The 15,685-nt window shown below is 42.9% G+C and overlaps 1 long non-coding RNA gene across 2 annotated transcripts in view; it reads left to right on the top strand.

Annotated features, from left to right (window-relative positions):
• Positions 1-11,814, top strand: part of lncRNA:CR32773 (long non-coding RNA:CR32773) — a 223,710-nt gene extending 211,896 nt beyond the window's left edge. Inside the window, exons 1-3 of one of the 2 annotated variants that reach the window (NR_123791.1) lie at positions 5,450-5,729; positions 5,886-6,165; positions 11,239-11,814. This is a non-coding gene — a long non-coding RNA (long non-coding RNA:CR32773). Of the gene's footprint in view, positions 1-5,449; positions 5,730-5,885; positions 6,166-11,238 lie in introns of those variants that run through there. The other variant, NR_123790.1, reaches the window with a different exon arrangement.
• Positions 11,815-15,685: the final 3,871 nt, after the last annotated feature.

Genomic DNA, 15,685 nt, shown 5'->3' with positions numbered 1-15,685 from the left:
CCGGTTTTTTTTTCAACTTTCAGAGAAACAGTTAGCCAATCACCTGGCCAAATTCCTCGGACTAACTGGAGGGACCACCCAAAATCGAGCCAAAAAAGTTGTCAACATTTTCATGTTGCTGCTGTGTCCGCTGTTGCTGTTGTTGTTGTTGTTGTTGCAGATGTTGCTGCTGCAGTAGTTGCTGCCTCGAATTTTGTGCAATGCCCAGTGGCCGGCGGAAAGCGGAAAAGTGGAAAAGTGGAAAAGCGGCATGCTGCAATCGCTGTCTGAGCTTTTGGTCTAGTGAAGGGGCCACCCAAGCAGCCCGCCCCCAAAAACCAAAAAAAAAAAAATAAGGGGAAGGGGCATTTGGAATGGGGGTTTTCAGCTGTCAGAGGAGCGGAGGCACTTAAATAAACGGCCATTGTTGCTGTTGTCTTTCAACGTTTTTGACTTGTTTTGATTATGACGGGGGACGTCGTCGTTGTTTGTTCGTTGATTTCATAATCTACTCTGTTAGTCATGCACCGAGAGAAACTAGGCAAAGGTTCTGCTCAGTATTAACATCGAAAGTTTTGGGTTCGTATATAAAATTGTCCAAGAATTCTGTGGTTTTTTTTGGGGGGTTTTTAGCAAGGAATCTTTCCCACGAACAACAAATCAATTGGACTTCGAATTTCTGTAGAATGTATAGATAGGGAACCGATCTTAATCATTTTTTTCTTTTTTTTTCTGAATGTGCTGCCTGCTGCTGTTGGAATTGCTGTTGTAGATTTGTGGGTGACCGCGCACTCTCTAAAAACGTCAATCACTCAATTAAACTTAATTATAATTGCGAAGCGATGATGGCGGGCGGGCCACATCAACAACAACAACAGTTGAGAAATTTGCAGAAAACAAGACAACAAACGAATGAGAAAAAAGAATGGAAAACCCAAAGAGTGGGTGTGGAAATGGAAGGCGGACTTGCTCAGATTTCAAGAAATTTCGCAGAAAATTGTAAATGCACGATGCTGCCTCAACTTTTTGTCCGCCTGATGAAAATGAAGATGAAGATGAAGATGATGATGATGGCGACGCGTCGCCTCCACTTTGGGCTCAAATTTAGCTGGTCGTTGTCCCTCTACGAATCCCCATTTTCCCCTCCCCCAAGCTCACAATTTGATTGCTAGCCTGAGAAAATAAGAGACCACCGAGCGAATGGTGAGTGAGTGTTCAGTACACGGTAGAAAATGGACTCGAGTTTGCATAGAGATGCATCTTGCATAACTAATTCAACTTTGAATGGAGCATGGGCAGGAAAATATATAACGATTTTATTCACTGTGTAATGCTTGCATGCTGATGTCGCGTTATGCAAAATGTCTTCTACCTCGCTATCTCCCTCTTTATGCCCATCCCTCTCGCTCGCTCCCTCCACCCTCCCTTTCATCGCTAAGGTGGCCACGCAATTTGGGCAACCGTGAAGAATCGCCCACCCAGAAGACGGGTCTTAAAGTCAGGCACCGTTGAAGAAGAAGAGCCCCAAGCAGCTCAATTGAAGTGCCAGGAACTCTCTATTCGCAGTAATCATTTAATAAAACTGCCGCTTTTATTATATCAAATTAAGAACATTTAAATTGTGGCAGTAAATCATAAAAAAAAACGAGCCTTTCTTCTCCGAAGATGTTAAGATTGCCACTCTGCAATTTGGGAATTACTTTAACTGAACTTTGATATGTGTATTCAATCAATCCTAGAGCTTTCTTACATTTTTGTCCTAGTTTGGGGGATATACGAACCATAGCTCGCACTTTCACCTGGGACGCGCAGGCGGAGCGTAACTCCCGATCTCTGGGATTGTGATGGCGACTGTGATTGTGACTGTGACTGCAAATGATTGCGGCTATTTTCCGAGGGGGGCTCCTAGACTTCGTCGCCCCAGATGAAGCACCCCATGCCGCAGCTTGCACAACAATTGCGTTTGTTCGCATGGGAGTTCACCCGATTCGCCCCGATCCCTGCTCTTTATCCATTATATAAAGAGGCGACGCAACGTGTGGGCGTGAACTGGAGCGGCCAGTGGAGCGGCCAGTCCAATGAGTACACTGAAATCTCATTATTTTTACTTAATATGCAATAATAATATGCCAACTGAATTTACACTTAAAGATGCCAAGTAAAACCAGATCCCTTTGCTTTGAATGCGTTTAAACGCATTTACCTTTCTTTAAGTTCAACTAATATTTCCGCTCAGTGTAGTAGCTTATAACAAGCTGTGACCATTGGAGCGCTGTTCGGGCGTTGTCACATATTTTTACGCTTTTGCGATTTACAGCATAATAGGGAGAGATGATGGTGGGAGCCTGTAATTAGGGGCGGTATCTGTTGTCGGTCGGTTGACAAAATGTTGGGCAACTGGGCAATTGGGAAAGCCAAGATATAGGATCGGATCACGATGGCTAAGGGTTTGCACCAACTACAATATATGGCGAAATTGGTTTCATACATGTAATCATTAGCTTTTCCATGGGAATTTACACTCGTCTTAAGGGAATCCCGTGGAAATCGATGAGTTGATATTTTTTTAAGATGGCTGATATAAATTTTAGATTGAAATTATTCTTATTGTATGTGAATCTATGGGGCAGTGACCAAAACCACCTGCTCGGCTATCGATTACACGTGTAAATAAGACATTTGGCATCTGCGAATTGAAACCGAGCTGGAAATTGCGGGGTTGGGCTGGAAAATAGCCGAAAGAAAAGAAAATTAAGTGATCCACGAAATCCGGTGAGTGGCGGGGGGAAAATATTCAGGTAGCTGGAATTTCTCTAATGGCCTTAAACTTAAACGATTCCGACCATTCTATTGTTGGCTGCACCTTTTGTTGTTGCCCGTGTCCCGCCCTTTGTAGTTCTGTGTGTGTGTGTTTATTGTAATCGATATTTTGGGCAATGCAATGCAGCAATTGAAATCAATGAAATCGAGAACATTTGAACTAACAAAAAAGAAAGTAGAGTACTAAGGCAGATCCAAAATCCATCTGAAATCGAGGGTTAGCGGCAATTGAATCTACTTGACTGCATCCCCAGTCGCAAAACCAAATCCCACATGCACCCCCATATCATGAAAACAAAAGGAAGATGCAAGAGATCGCAGGAATTATCAGCAGCTGTGGGCTTAAGTTTTTTTTTTTTTTTTTTTTTTTGAATTCGCTTTCAAATCACACGCACATGCACAAGCTCTGCGGGCTGACTTTTGGTTATTCTGGCGAAAAAGGAACCCCAAAATAAATCCACTTATAAAGTATCGATTGCAATACCAGCTGAATAAGAGACTAAAGTTAAATTCTACTAATCATCACAGTTAAATGTTTAAAGTACTAGGAGTGCAACTTAAATGTTAAACTTTTGAAATCAATAGAATAGATATTTCGCTGTTTAAATATCATCTAACCTATACCAGTTGTTTGGACACTTTACATTTGGTATCCAGCGCTATTGCGCTTTCATCTGAGTTGTCATTGCGGCCATTCATCAAAGAGCCTCGATTGTCCAGGGTAAAGAGCACTGCTACACCCCCTCAGCGCCTCATACGAATTGGTCTTCGGATTGGGATTCGGATTCGGATCGGATGAGACCTATTATTTGTAGGCCATAAATTTTATTGCTCAACTGGCGTTTGTGCAATTAAATCTCAATGGCTTGACGGCGGCCGCCGTCTTTGTCATTTTAGCCCTGCGACGCGTGTGCACTTGAAAAAGTCATCGAGGGTGAGGGATACGATACGCGTATATGTCTGATGATACATGGTCTTAACTATCCAACTATCTCTCAATCGACCTCGCACCACCCAAGCGACGCGCAAATATTGTGACAATGCTATGCCTAATGACCAAATGCCTCCGTTTCTGTGTAGGCACGATACCATCTGATAGCATCACCATCTCTCCATTAACCACAAATGTCGCAACCGTCTATCACCACCTATCGGGAGATCTAATCGCTGGTGTTGCTGGTTAACTCCCGGATTTGCCGGTTCCAATCGGTCCACTTAACACAATCCGCTTTTTGTCTAAAGACGACTCGTTTGCTTTTTATAGTTCAAGTTCGTTATCTGAATTGAGAGAATCCTAATTAAACGGATTTTTTTTTCTATCAACAGCAATAGAAATAACAAAATTGATTCATATCTTCCACGTACTTTTGATGTACATATGTAAAATGTATGTATAATAACGCTACCTTCAATGAAATCCTACGAACTTTAAGCCTTCGTTACGTTAAAATATTGGCATAATGCCGAATAATTTCGGTATCTGACATTCACGTCTTTTCCCAACCACTCACTTGGTATTCATTTACCTCTGGCACTCGGCACTCATAACTCACATGTCGCCTTATTAGCAAACCCATGGCCAACTCATTGAGTGGATTCCTTCAGCTTCTGGTTTTTCTCTTGCTGTCTGTTTTTGCCATTCACTTGCTGGCATTTGGCGCAGATTGGTCAAAGGGCATCAGCCACCGAGATCTCGGGTCCTAAGACATAAACGTGGACATGGACCTGATGGAGTTGCAGCTGAATTGGGAGTGGGAGTTTCGAACGTGAGCCATGTGCCACACCCTTTTTGGATGGTACACTTCGCGAAAGGGGTTATATATTTATTATATAGTGCAGTTAACTCTATAGTATCTAAGTCAAATCAATTTTTCTGAGTGCAAACGAAAAGAGTCGCGCGGGTTGGATAGCATTTTCCCACAGGCGCCGCCATCAGGCGCTGCCATAAACGAGCTACGTGTCGCCATCAGGTGGCGTTGTCCCGCCCCAGCACTCCCATATCGACCAAATCTGCAGAATCTCCAGCCTTGTAAAAGCATCCTCCATCCAAGCATCCTCTGAGGAAAATTAAAGAAAGGCGACTGGAGCAGAGGCGCTTAGACAAAGTCAACCCTTTGATAAAGTTGGCCAGATGAATGGCCCAGTGGATGGGGCAGAGAGCTGCGGCAAAGGGGTGTTTAAAGGGGTGTTGGGGGTTTAGGAGGGCTGTGATTCTATTAGCAATTTCTGCGGAAATCGAGGCATCTCTAGAACCGTTAGCATCAAAGGGCAGCGCCACTTGCCCGCCGTTCCGAGCCGTCAGCAAGCGAAGCGCTTGAGCGAAAACAGTAGCGCCGTACCCACCGGTACTGCCCGTGCCCCCCTCACACCCCCTCATCCATTCCTACACAGAACAAAAAAAAAAGAAGTAAAAAATCTTCACTTTTATTAACGGCTTGTGTATAGTCTAGGGTACATTTGAAAGAAGTTGGTTAAAAATATATAAGTACAAGTACATTAAATGTAAAAATCCAGGAAAATATAGTCTCTCAACTATCCTTTTTGCTCGCAGTGTAGCTCTCATCGACCCAGTTCCAGTGGCTGCAAAAACAAATGCTCGAGTTCAAAGCCTAATGCGAAAAATTCGCAGAAATCTGTCATCGCCTTGTCAACGCTTCGTCATCGTCAGTGGCAGCACAGGAAGAAGCCAGCGGACCATGGAGTCACTGAGCCCGAAAAACCGAACTGTCCTGCCCCATACACAACCCCCAATCCCGCCACCGGGCAAAGTGTGGCTCCAATTGGCGCTTGACATGGCCCCGACAATACAGCAACAACAACGGACAGACAGACAGACAGACAAGCGGACAAATCGGACAGACGAACAGACGGACGGACAAACGAAAATATTGTTCCATCAAAAATCCCAGCAACGTTTGCTGATTTACACGGTAAAAAGTATAAAAGCATTAAACTTGTAAAATCCTCAATACATTTTCAATACAAAAGGAACTAAATTATAAATATATTCTTAGATATAGATGCGTAATACATTCTGCTTGTCTTATTAAAAATAGATAATATTCTTTTTTTTTCTCTCTGTGTAGATGCTGCCTTGGCTGCTGTTGCCGTTGTCATTGTCGGCGATCATATCAAAGCGGCGCAAATTTCCTGCCGGCATACAGATAAGCAAGAGAGTGTAGGAGTTCGGGAGCTAAATACAAAAAAAGGACTGCCAAAGGCACCAAAAAACTGAAGGCAAGGGGAGCTTGGCGACAGTGGAAAGCAGAAGGCTCCGATTCTGACCAATTCCAGGCGACATAAACTGGCGTCTATCATATTGTTGTCTCCATACGCTACGATACATGAAGAATCCCTCACATTTTGGTAAGCACAACCAACAATATATTATATATTACCCGAAACCTGAAGTATATAAATTATATATCTTTAATCGAAGCTAAATCCTCTATGAATAGGTTTTTAACGCATCCTAAGCAGTTGGCAGAGTAGTCAAAGTTCGTCATTTAATTATTAGATCACACTATACTCATCAAACTGCTGTTGACATGTTGTCAGAACGGCGACGTTCTTTTAGTTTTTTGTGTGTGTTTTTTTCCGCCTGTTGCATGTCATTTTGGATCTGGACCGATCGGACGATCTGCGAAGCCCCGCAGACCGCAGTACCCCTCGACCATTATCTATATAGTTTCAGGATTCGTGCCGCTCGGCGCTATTTAACTTCAAAGGGCGAAGGCAACTGGGCGCAGAGCATTTAGCGCCGAATTCCGGACAACAAAAGGCAGGTAGCTGATTGACCGCAGCCCCCAAAAACGTTGGTAGCCCCCCCCCCCCCTCGTTAAAATTATATCATTCCGATCCCCCATTGCATTTTTGTCGTTAGATTTTTGTGCACTTAATTGCCGCAATTAGCGTGGGGCGCTTTGTAGTGATGCCACACTGCAAGTGAAATGGGCCGTCAAATTGTCATTTTTTTTTTATTTTTTGTTCGTTTGTCTGCTCTCAACCCAGATCGGAACCCAACGTTCCCTGGAATACCCCTGCATTCCGTCGATTTTGTTTGGCAATTTGGCAGGCATAATGAAAGGAAACTGAGAATTTTGGGCCTCAGGTCAGCATCCTAAACGGATTTAAAATGAAATGAATGAGTCATTATTATTCATATCCTTACATCAAAAGTAACTAGTTGGGATTTCATTATACTTCGCCATATTCACTTTATTGCTGTGTGAGCTTATTATTCACTTCACTTCAGTGTGAGTGCACTCGTTGAGCGCTTATTCACACGAGTGCCAAATCATCAGCGGCTCAGTGGCTCTGATTCTCGATTCCCGATTTCCGATCCTCGCTTCTCGCTTCTCGATCCTTGGCTGCCAACAGGCGCTGTCAATAAAATTTGCGTCTGCCCCCCTAAAAGTAATGGAAAAAAAAATCAGAGGGGGGCATTTTCGGAGGGGTTATATACGCAGAGGAAACGAAGGGGAAAGGCGCCGACGAGCGACCGAATGGCGCGCCTGTCGTGGTCGATCAAAATCAATGCGCCCCACGGAATTGCGAATCAATTGCCAAGAGCCCGAAAAAACAAAAAAAAAAAGAAAACGAAAAACTTGAGCGCGCAACGTTCAGTTTCGGTTTCATATACAACTTCAGTTTTCGAGCAAGATGCAGATGCAGATCCGGGGGATACAACGATACAACGGTATCTACCAGACGACGTCAGTTTCAGCTTCAGATTCAAACCGTCGCACAGTCCCTCAGTTTTCAAGTCGATCAAAGACAATGTCCCGGCGCTGCGATCCCGATCTGGTGATCCGCCGTTTTCCAGCTCACAGCATCTGGAATTGCCCGAGTCCCTGTTGTCTATCCTATATCCCTGATATATACAGATATCCCCGATTCCCGATCCGCAGTCGCCAATACAATGCGCCTTCCGATTGGGGCTGCGATGAAGACGACGCTCTTTTTTTTGGCGACAGCGACAGCAACAGCGACACTGACAGGTCAACAAGGGGTTACACTGGACAAAAAAAAGCACCTAGTCATATCCATTGAATGTGTGTAAGTTTGGAATTCAAGAGTATTCGTATTGCATACGCAAAAGAGGCAGCTTGAAACACTTTCGAAGTGTTTGTCATAATTTCTGTCTGATCTATAGTTTTTTTTATACTGAAAAACTTTGGCTGAGTGCAGAGTTTGCAATACAAATCGCACTGCGAATGCCAGTGCGAGTTCGGGAGTATTCAAATGGAGTCGGAGGCAAGATCTCAGCCTGCCGATTGTTTTTTTTTTCCAAGCAGTTTCGTTCGTTTTTCTTTTTTTTATTTTATGTCTGAACCCGCAGCTTCTGGTGCCTCACGTTTCGTCTTTCTCGTCGTGGCGCTTGCAGCTTGATCGATGAATGGCCATTCGGCTGGTCCACCGCCAGATCCTCCTCCGATCCTCCCGTTGCTCCCGTTGCTCTAGATACTCCGTCACCGCGACGGCGACTTCAGCGCCAAGTTGCGAATCCAAGCGCCGCTGTTGAGCCGGGCCCAACACAATCGCAATCACAATGGTGAAGCAAGCGAAGTCCAGTCAGTGTCAGTCTTGCTTATGGTCTGGCTTTTGGTTTTGGCTTGGGCTTCGGCTTCGGCTTTGGCCTCATCTCTTGCCTTTGGACCTGGTCTTAGGCCCATTGTCGATCTCATTTCATTCCGTCGTCATTTGTTTTTGCCTCGTTTTCGGAAGCGATCAGATCGACCGGTACACAACGATTCAAAGCGCAATGCGAGTATGTGAGAAATATTGAATGCCTTTAATGGCTCGCATTTAATAATATGTATAACTCTTAATTCAGTATCATATTGATTTGGTTAATTTAGTTCTAACACGACTTCTAAACACCCGGAATGTTCCCTTTGAGCCACACATACATAAATCATACGCTAACCCTTTTATTTTTTAAGCACATCTGCCTGGCTTGACCAGCTAACCAAGAAGATCCCCCAATTATAACAAAATCCTATAATTTTTGGGTGGGTGATTATTCCTCATTAACCTGTTTTTGGATCGCCGCAGGGTATTTAGTTCGGTGTCAGGCTGAAAAACCCTTGAGCGCCAATTTTCGTGGAGCGCACGAGGTGAAGGGAAACGGGCGCCGGTCATGTCCACTTTGTTTGCCTCCAAATGACAGCTGATTGCCTTTCAGCCTTTCGGGATCCGTTCCATTCGATGGGATCGGTTCGCTACTTTGGGTTGGGTTTTGGTTCCTTCGGTTCCAGTTCGATCGACCGTTCTCAGGTTCTGTGTAAGCCGGCGCCTTTAATTGGCATTTGAATGATGGGCACACACGCTGCCCGCTCCTGATGCATTGCAAAAAATGACTGGCATAAATGTTTTTAAATAAAATTAAATAAATAAGGAAGGAAGGGCGGTAGGTAAAACGCTACCTAAGTGAAATTAACTTAGGTATAAAGCAAATCCAACTATATATTCTAGAATGGATATATAGTGAAATAGTAACTGTCCTCTGCTATAAGGCAATGAGCTATATTCATTTGTTTTTGCGAGTGTAGCGCTCTACAACCGTCTCGCTCTTATCAGGCAGCGCCTTATCAAACTTGTCGATCGCCTGTGGCTGGCGCTTATCTGATGCTCGTTTTGGATAAACGCATCATTATTACTGTCGCCGCCACAGCGACGTCGTTCTCCAAAAAAAAAAAAGAAAAAAAAAACAAGAAGAGAAGAAAAGTAAAGAAAAAGGGTTAAGGCCGGACGGAACCACTGAAAAACCATTCGAAACAGTCGGTGGTCGGTGGTTCGGTGGTTCGGTGTTTCGTGTGTTGTTGTGTTGTCATTATCATGCGATCTCAATCGCTGCTAATTAATTTCTAGGGTATTTAAGTTAATTTACATACGGACAACAAGCACCCGCGTACAGCTGCCGCGAGCCATCTGAAAAGAATTCAAGAATTTTAAACTGCAGAATAACAAATATTGTATCCTAAGAAAGAGATGGCTAAAAAGAGAGGGAGAGAGACAGAGAACTTGTGCCACGCATTGTGGACATTAGTGCGTAGGCGTCCGTCGTTTAATTTTTGTTAATTAAAACAAATGTCTGTTTACTGCCTTCCCACGGTGAAAAAGAGAGAGGTAGAGTGTGGGAGGAGTGTGAGCAAAATCGCTCAACGACTTTCATTTTCATTTCCGTGCCATTAAACAGGCCGTTAAGCAGGGACACACGATCGCAGCACTTTGTAAATTAGGAATTGCCTACTCAATTGCCTATAACGTAGGCGACAAACTAATGTCATTACAATACAATACCAAACAAAAAGCTACAAAAATGACATTTGTCATAACCTTAAACACATTGAAAAATCATTTTTGAATGTAACAACATGCTTGAAAAGTATATTTTGATTGTGAATTTGATTTTCAAAAATCTATACTATTGGATCCTCTTAAAGGTTTAGCTTAATAATTAACTCGTGGTTAAGCAATTGCCCTTGAATCGCAGCACACAAAGGGCCAAAACACATTACTGATTCGATAAAATCAAATCAACAACAACTAGTTAATGTCCAACTGTCAGAACCGCGCCACCCCCACTCAAAATAAATACCCAAATGTGTTTCTGTTTCTTATTTTGTTTTTTTTTTTTTTTTTTTTGAGAATTGTTCTCCATTGCGCGACGCTTGCGATAAAAACTTAATAAATAAATTGACTTTATGGTTATGGGGCGCACACAGCTATAGTCGCGGATAGATAGATAGTGCTACAGATGCAGCGAGTAGTTGGAGGGTTGAAAGATTTGGCCGCAGATATCCAGGGTAACAAACATATGACGCTCTGTGGTACAATGTCCTCGCTGTCTCGATGCTCATCCTCGTTCCCGTTCCCATTCCCATTCCCAATCCCACTCCCACTGCCACTTTCATCCTAGTTGAAAGTCCTCGAGAGCTCGAGGCTCGTGGCAGGCTTTTGTGATGCCGCAAATAAAACCATAAATAAAACGCAAACGGCTGTCCGCTCCCCTCTAAACGCACCCCCTCCGAATCAAAAGCCCCCGCCCCTGGAACATCAAGCGTTCACTTTTATCAGGCGCAAAATGTATTCATGAGTAATTGTCACGCGGGTCGATTGGAAAGGGAAATACTAGCGTACAGAGAGAAAATATCTTTAGAAAATATCTTTATCAGCCATAAGAGTTGTTCTCATGTATTACTTTATTAAAAACGTTTCTGATTTCTGTGCTAATAATGCAAAATATAAATAAACGTAACATATACTTAGACTTAAACTAACTAAGGCTTAAGCTAAGAGCTGCTAATTGGTCTATAATCTTTGTTAATATCTTCGTTGGAAGTCCTAATTGTTTTAAACCTTTGCTTTACTAGCCTATAATCTTTATTAATATCTTCATTGGAAGTCCTAATTGTTTTAAATCTTTACTTGCAGGACCAACAACGCTTTTCTGACCGTGTGTCTGCGGACAACCGCTTAGATGGAGAGCCGGACAAACGGATGCTTGAAAGGATGGATGACTGGGGAATTGGATTCTCCGATTGTTGTTGCTGCGAGCGGACGGAAGCTATCGGCCTGGCGGAAGTGAACGGCCGCCGTTGGCGTTTTGGCCACGTGATCGGAAGGAAGCGCAACTTGCGAATTGAAACATCCGATGCAGACGACAAGGACATCGAGATGTCTCGATGTCAGCAGCAGCGTACTTCGTACTTCGTCCTTCTTCCTGCATGTCCTCGAGTGTCCTCGGGCAAAAGTGACACCAAATTGTCGGCTAATCTGTCGATGACTTTCACCCTCGAAAGCGAAAACACCAAAAAACACCCAACCCCTCGAACCGTCAGATGGGAAATTTAATTTGCACCCAACAACGATGAAGCAACTGCTCTGAATACAAATATATGCCACTTTTTTTTCTAATTAAATATTTGTAAACTGAATTAGGGTAAGCCGTAATCTGCAATTCGAAAGTTTATCTGGGATATATTCATGAAATTATATTAAGCGTATCGCAATATTTTGCAAGTAAATAGTTGTAGTCCCTGTATAATCCTTGGTTAAGTGACAAATCCAAGTGTTTACGTGTAAAGTACATTTTAAGTAAACGTAAAATAAAATATAGCCTGCATTTATATATTACATTTGAGTGTACTGTTTTTGCAATACCCCAGAGATCTCTTTCACACAATAAAAGGGTAAGTTTTGATTTAATTTCGAGACAGTTTGAGAAGCACTAATCGCTGGTCAGTGGTTTGTCTCCCTAGTTCTTGCTTCCTTTTCCTGTGAGTGCGTGTGTATGGAGCGCCATTCATTGTTGTCTTGAAGGCCCAAATCTTGTAGTTGTTGTATTGGCTTACTTGCAGCATTTTGCTGCTGCTGCTGCTGTTGCTTTTGCTGTAGTTGTTGTTGTTCTTGCGCAAAAAAATGTTTGACTGGCGCCACTTGAATAACTTTGCCGAAGATGTCGCTGGACACAAGAAGAGGAGGGTTCCAAAAACCCAAAGAAGGGGGCAGCTTTGCCGGCGTCGTTGTCTCAAAATAAAGACGATCCAATCCGAAAAAAAAAAAACGAAGGAGTGCACACTTAAATACAAAAGGACACGAAAAGAACACGACCCAAGGATTGCACGAGACCTTAGGTAATTCGCTCTTTTTCTGAAAAAAAAACCTTTAGAAACCTTAAAAGTTTAGTTTTCGAATAGTTAAAACTTCTGCAATGTGATCCTGGGAATTGTAGTGATTAATTTTATATGCACTAAAAACCCTCTTGAAATTCCTTTAGTATCCAACGTATTAACCAATGTACCTCAGCTAATTGGCGTTCGAATCAAATGGGTCTTCGTAACTTTTCTTTCTGTGTGAAAACCACCTCCCCAGCCCCCTTTGCAGTTGCACCTGAAATCCCACCATAAAATCCCCCTTTCAAATCCCTCGTTTTGATGTTGCTCGCTGGCTGCCAACGCGCTTTTGTCTTAAAGCTCTGGAACTGGCTGGCTGGCTGGCTGGCTGGCTGTTGCTGTTGCTTTTGTTGCCGATGTTGTACCGATGTTGTTGCTGGGCATTGAAGACGTTGCTTATAAACGTTTGATCAGAAGCCGGTGCCGCCGCCTCAGTGAAGTTATGCGCTCCGCAGTCCTTTTGGCCGTTCGGTTTTTATTTTATTTGTTTTTCTCCTTGTTTTTTGTATTTTCATACCCGGCTACTTGAGGCGCCACCAAGCTTCTGGCCAAGCGAATAAAAAAAAAAAAAATGCCTTGTTGCCCCAATGTGTCGTCCCGTCTCGTTCGCAGTCGCACATGCCGTCTCTGTCTGCTGCTGACTGTGTGTTGGCCGCAGCGCCTTTCGTTGGCGCTAAGCAACGCAGGCCAATTGGCGTCATCCTTCATGCCAGTGGGGATATATTTACTCGTACCATATATCTGGGCTATTATTGTGTGTATGGCGGCACTTGCCGCCTTCATCCTTATGTTGCTTTAAGGCACTGCAAGAAAAGCAATAAATTCATAATTGTAGCACATTTTTAAGATAAGCGATTGCTATACAGACTCGTGAAAACTAACGCTGTTGATATTGTCAGCTTTTAACAAACGTATCTATTAACACCAGGATAGTAAATACGTTTATATTTACATTTTATGTCATTTTTACCACTAACATTTTTGTTCTCTGTCGTGTGGCAACATCAGTAAATCAAAAAGCCGCCACAGCCACAATATGAGAGGGGGCGGGGTGGGCGGTTAGGTCCTACAAACCTAGGCGGTGGTCTCGGGGATCATTCGCTTGGGGTCTCCTAACCATCCGTACCTTAACAAAAAAAAAAAAAAAAAGTAAAAATGTCGGCATATTTCTTGTTTTGGTTATGCCACATTTTTGGCAATTTATTAATATATATAGGGTGAGCGGCGCGTTTATTATTATTATTTTGACTGTTCCAGTGGTCTGGTGTTTTTTATCAAAACATTAATATCTTATATTTTATATAAAAAATACGTGCTTAATAAAGAACATTTAAATTTAAACAATGTTTGTTGACCTTTTTATTTTAATTTTTTTCGTTTTAACTCCAATATGCGGATAAGAGCGGACTTCTTATCTTTGCTATTCTAGAAGGTTTGGGATCTGCCTTAGCTCAAATGTGTGACAAAATCAGGTGCACTCACGTGGGAGGGTTTTGAAGGGGCGGTGATTCATGTGGTTGAGTGGCTCGTGCAGAGCCAGGAATAAATATTCTCCCGACAGCGAGGCAATTAGCTTTGTGCCACACATAGCCAAAGCATCCGTTCAAGCTGCAGCATCATCGTAGTCGAAAAAATAAAAGATCCAGGTCAAGTGCTGCTCCACGAAGACGAAGCAGCACAAGATGTCCCCAACACCACCCCAGTCACCCCCAGCCTTCCCCCCCCCCCCTTAAAGCCCCATATCTTTTAAAAACCCCTCACAATTCGGACAAGTGCGCCCATTAGGCAGCGACACAGAGTTTTGAGGGAGCAAACAACAGCAGTGAAAATCAAGTGAAAGAAACAACAGGACGAAGGACTGAATCAAGGGAGGACAAAAAGAGGTGGAGTCACAGCAACATGACAAACATGACATGCCTGAAACTTGGGCAGGCGCCCCCCTCTAATGCATAGAAAAGAACCATTATCGCAAGCCGCCCGGTAGGTGGCGATACCCTCGAGGACCATCTGGACATCCCGACATCCTGGAACACTGGACCAAAACGGCATCCCCTTTCGGCCAGCGGCCAGCACATGTTTGCCTCCAATTAGAAGTTTTTCGGGCTAGCCAATGCCTTGGGCATATTTGTCTTGTCAGCTACTAAAAATGGAGCAACAATAAATAAACTGACAAAAAAAAAATGGATCCACACTGGCAATGGGTGGGCGGGATAACTCACACTCCCTAAAAACTTTTAATTTTTGGTACCAGGTGATCATACTGGTCACCTTCTGGGATTCCTGTTTGCCTGGTAATTTAAGCCGAAAAATCAAACAATTTGCCCTAAAAATGCTGATTTTTGTGGCTAATTTTTTCGATTTTTGGTTACTTGTTACTAGGCAACCATAATTGAGTAGCAGGTGTATACTGGGAACCAACTGATCGATGGTCACCTTCTGGAATTCCTGTTCGCCTGGTAATTTAAATCGAAAAATCAAACAATTTGCCCTAAAAATTAGGTTTTTTGTGGCAAATTTTATAGATTTTTGGTTGCTTGTTACTAGGCGATCATAATTGAGTAGCAGGTGTATACTGATAACTAACTGATCGTTGGTGACCTTCTGGGATTCCTGTTCGCCTGGTAATTTAAATCGAAAAATCAAACAATTTGCCCTAAAAATTATGGTTTTTTGTGGCAAATTTTATAGATTTTTGGTTGCTTGTTACTAGGCGATCATAATTGAGTAGCAGGTGTATACTGATAACTAACTGATCGTTGGTGACCTTCTGGGATTCCTGTTCGCCTGGTAATTTAAATCGAAAAATCAAACAATTTGCCCTAAAAATTATGGTTTTTTGTGGCAAATTTTATAGATTTTTGGTTGCTTGTTACTAGGCGATCATAATTGAGTAGCAGGTGTATATTGACAACCAACTGATCGATGGTCACCTTCTGGAATTCCTGTTCGCCTGGTAATTTAAATCGAAAAATCAAACAATTTGCCCTAAAAATTATGGTTTTTTGTGGCAAATTTTATAGATTTTTGGTTGCTTGTTACTAGGCGATCATAATTGAGTAGCAGGTGTATACTGATAACCAACTGATCGATGGTCACCTTCTGGGATTCCTGTTCGCCTGGTAATTTAAATCGAAAAATCTAACAATTTGCCCTAAAAATTCAGATTTTTGTGGCTAACTTTTTAGATTTTGGGTTACTTGTTACTA

This window comes from Drosophila melanogaster, chromosome X, assembly GCF_000001215.4.
Source record: "Drosophila melanogaster chromosome X".
In the NCBI taxonomy this organism is placed as follows: domain Eukaryota; kingdom Metazoa; phylum Arthropoda; class Insecta; order Diptera; family Drosophilidae; genus Drosophila; species Drosophila melanogaster.
The sequence above is the reverse complement of the archived record's forward strand: the minus strand, read 5'-3'. Positions and strand labels throughout refer to the sequence as shown.